This window comes from Rhagoletis pomonella, unplaced genomic scaffold (assembly GCF_013731165.1).
Source record: "Rhagoletis pomonella isolate Grant_MI unplaced genomic scaffold, Rhpom_1.0 Rhpom_scaffold_00005, whole genome shotgun sequence".
In the NCBI taxonomy this organism is placed as follows: Eukaryota; Metazoa; Arthropoda; class Insecta; order Diptera; family Tephritidae; genus Rhagoletis; species Rhagoletis pomonella.
In genome coordinates, this window is record NW_023458559.1 from 68,444,198 (window position 1) to 68,448,808 (window position 4,611).

Genomic DNA, 4,611 nt, shown 5'->3' on the forward strand with positions numbered 1-4,611 from the left:
TTCAATTTTAAGGAACTCATTTTTTATAGGTCACCCAAACTCCCCAAAAAATGCAATCTCCCTAAAAAAATCGTCGTTAAAAAATTGTAAAATCAACAAGTTTGTATTATTTTTGGAAGTCTGCTGAAGAGAGAAAGAGTTTTCTGAAAGAAATATATTGATTTGCAAGAATTCCATACCATTTATACGAAAAATTGTTTTTCCCCATATAAAATATGTACATAGAAGAGTTTGAGCGCATTGAGCGACCTTTTGATTTCGAAATAAATTGAAAATTGTTCGATATTGAGCAATCTAGGAGTGAGAGCATTAAAGTTCTAACTCTACTTTTTCCCCCGCCCACATGTATTTTTGGACCACCCTAATATACATATGTACATATTTTAGCATTCCACACGCTACATATTTTCTTTAGTTTTTCTTCCATTGCATTTTTCTTTCGAAATTGAAAGTCATTACTCATTTTACACTTGTTTCTTTTGATAGCAGTAATCAGTCAGTCAGTCAATTGCAACTAATTTACGCAATGCTGCATTTTTCCACTGCCAAAGTGCCATTTTGGTATGTGCGGCCATTATGGTCATCTACTTAAATGGAAAATTGATTGGCAATGATTTAAAAATAATTTTGTTTTTAATAGCATTTTTAAACAACTAGTTGGGTAGTATTTCCTTTTGAAATAGTTGCGTTGCAAGTAAATTAAATGAAATCTGGAATTAAAAAAATTAATCAGAAGTAACTCTGAAGATGCAGTTTTTTGGCGTTATCATCAGTGAGGTGCATCAACTAAATCAAATAAAGAAAACGCCAAGAGTTCTGCAAATGAAAAGCAGCGCAATACGTATAGTATTTAAAAAGACTACTCACTATTTCTCCGCGTTTATGCAGAGTTTTATCTACTTAAAAAAATATTTTCCTATGCTGAAATGGCCGTCAACGACCGCCTATAGGCTTAAAGTACTTTTCATGCCTAAATTTTTCCCGCACAAGAGCTACTTTTAAATAGATATTGCCAAGTAAAAAAAGTATTTAGTCGTTATGAGTTAGTTGGGGCGAAGTATACGCTGGGAGCTTAATATCTTCCAATCCAATTTCTCGCGATTTTTCATAAGGCAAACTCTATGACGAATCAATTTGAGGACGAGCACTAAATAAGTACTTGATTATTTATCAGGAATTCGCAATGGAATTTGTATTGTCAGGGCGTATGATGAACTTTTTACTACCTACACATTCCCGTATCGATTTCTACGAAAGTGACATGGCGTATGAGGAACATTAAATCCTTTGAACTATGCACAAAAAGTGGCACACCATTTGGTATGATAAACTTTTTAGTTCCACCATAAAAGAATTACAATTTTATTTTTGTTTTTGCTGTACTTAAAAACGTTTTCCAATTTGATTGAAATTACTTTGTGTTTGAAAGCTGTTATTTTCTTGCAATTACTTCTTCGCAACTTCTAATGTTCCCATACATAAAGTTGAAAAGAGCTTAATAGCTCAGATTTTCTCATTCATAGATATGTGTATAAAATCGTGAATATATGTACATATGTACATGTGGATCCGATTAATCATAATGTGTCATATACATACAAAAGAGGCACAACTCAAAATTTGACATTTTTGAAATTATGCACTAAAAGTGTACACAGAGCTTTTATTTGCGTTTCAGCAAAAGCTGGAGCAAATTTGTGTTATAATTTGTTGAAAAACCTAAGGCAAAGTCTCCCTTGCCCTTATGATTATCATATGCTATGAAATAGTTTTTCGATTTTTCTGACAAACGTGTAATTTTGAGTTGTGACCCTTTTGAAGAGGGTGTGCGATACGTGCAATATTTTTGTTCGCCTGTTTTGCAATGAGTTTGGTTGAAAATTACATATCAATAGTGCACTAATTAAAACTACTTTTGGAAACTAGAGCAATACAACTTTTATTGAGTGCAAATTTATTGCATAAACATGAATGAAATAACGAACATAATTTCGTGATTATACTCATATTTACGTTTATTAGTAGTATCAAAATAGCAAATAAATTACAAAAAAGTCGATTGACGCCGAAAAATAAAAGCTAGATATTAATTTTTGCTAGCTAAAAACTGGACATACATTTTTTAATATTAATATTAAGTTAATTTTAATAAGACCTATATGGTCATTAAAATTTTTTATACATTTTCGGTCTCTAAACCGCAGATTACTATATTTTCTTTCAAAAATTTATCATAAAATTTTGTTTATTCAGAATTGAAAACAAATAACTAATCATTTCGAGTGTTTTAAAAATTGGATATATGTAATTTGAGAACTAAACATAAATTTTTGATATTTTAAAAGTAAAACATACAATTTTTGTCATATAAAACCAGGCTCTTTTTTTTGAAATTTTGCACTTGATCTTCATTGGGTTTTCCTTTTTAAAAGCGGACATGCATTTTTGATCGTTAATGGTGTAATAAAAGCAAGACATAAATATTTTGCACTTAATTTTAATTGTTTTTTTTTTAATTTTTAAAAGTGACCATAAATTTTTGGTCATTCAAAAATCATACATAAATTTTTCAAGGTTTTAAAATAATTTAAAAATAATAAATAGTTATCGCACATTTGCTGCAAGAGTGTCGTAATTGGGTATATATTTTTGGGCACATAAAAAGTTGTCATACATTTTTTGGAGTCAAAAAATTGGAAGTAAATTAAAAAAATTCAAACACGTGTTTTTTAATAAATTTTTATTTTTTTTTAATTGTTGGCTATTCAAGAAATGGGCATACATTTTTGGTAATATAAAAGCTGGACATAAATTTTGGTCATTCAAAAAGATGGCTAAGAATTTGGCTAAAATTGTTGGCGACTTAATAAATTGGACACACATTTTTGGAAATTTAAAAACTGGATATAATTTTTTGGTAATCTTTAAACCGAAAAAAAGTAAACATAAATGTTTAGTAATTTAAAAACTAAAAAAAATGTTAGTTATTTAAAAATTTTATGTTAATTTTCGGCTATTAAGAACTAAGCTTGGAAACTGTTTTTTTTTTTTTAACGCGAGGTAAATTTGTGGCCATTTAAAAGTTGAAAACGGTGTTTCAATCGAAAGCCTTTGCAATACATAAAGTAGCAGATGAATAATTGACAAAAGGTGACGTGGACTTAAAATCAGGTTTTGCAGTGAGAGCCAAGCTGCTCTAAAGGCCTTGGAAATCGCTGGCGCTTATTTAAAAATATTCCAGAATTCCAGAAATGTAAGATGAGGCCGAACTACGTTGCAAGGGGCAGTGAGCTTGAACTTGTGTGGGTGCCAGCATACTGTGGTGTCTAAGACAAGGAACTAACTGGCTAATGAACTGAACTGAAATTAAAGATTTTTGGCTAAAAAGCACATGAGAGCAGTTGGTGCAAAATAACTAAATGCTTCCTGCAAAAGCTTGATAAGGTGGTAGTGAAATTCGATTAATCTCTATGTAGGGTTATCGATAAATATATCAATTGTGATATCGATAATGCTATCGAAAAATTTATCTATATTCATACTTTCAAAAATTCTGAAATACATATTTACAGTGAAATCGTTAAATAAATGAAATGTAGCTACATATATCGTAAAGATATCTTTACTAATACAAATCTGAGAGACATAAGAAATCAGCAATCTAGTAGCTTCTCAACTCACCGACAAAATTTAAATTTTTTCTAAATCTGAAGCTTGTGACAACTTGTAAGCAATTTCTTAATTCGCTGTTCTCTTCCGCCTTCTAACCTAAACCTATTAAATTATTGCAGCTCATTTATTACCTCGACTGTTGAATGCAGATTAATTTATGGTATTTTCAAACAGAATAAGATTAAAAATGTTGTATGAAGAAAACTGAATTTAATTATGAGATTTATCAATACATACGCAATAATTCCACTTGTGGGCAGACTTTCAAGGCAACCAAGCAGATATTTTAATTAAGCATTTGTGGTGACAAATATGTAATGCCAAGCAACTTCCTTCACCTTTCTAAGTCATTCGGGCGTAGATAGTTTGCAAGTATTTATCTGTACACTACTTAAGTAGCTACCTATGCAGCTTAATATACAGATGGTTGCCACACATAAAGAGTAACAAATTTATAATTTGTTTAAACTACGAGTAACTGCTTATACTTCTTAGCAGCCAGTCAACCACCCACGCGCTTGCGCACTCGCTGAATGCCGTTCAACGCCAGCGCGACAACTTCATTGACAAATGAGTGGACGCACAAGACATGAATTGACATAAATTTGGCATACTGTATGCCCACTGTATGCAAGCGACTTAATGCAGTAAGTTGGCGGCGTAATTGTTGAATTGCTTTGTGGTATTAAGTAGTATTTGGTGTGTGCGACAACGTCTGTCTCAAGCGGGAAATAATTTACAATTTTGTTGTACCAGCTTGGCTTGGATTTGTATTTTATTGTTTTTTTCTTGTTTGCTTTTATTTTTGCAATCTTTTGTTATTGTTGTTTTTCGGATTTATCTTGACGTACATACGCTATTTGTTTGCAGCATAAAGCTTCTTCCAGCCTACTTCATTTTCGTTGCTATCTTTGAGATTTTTCTCTACTCCATTTTTTT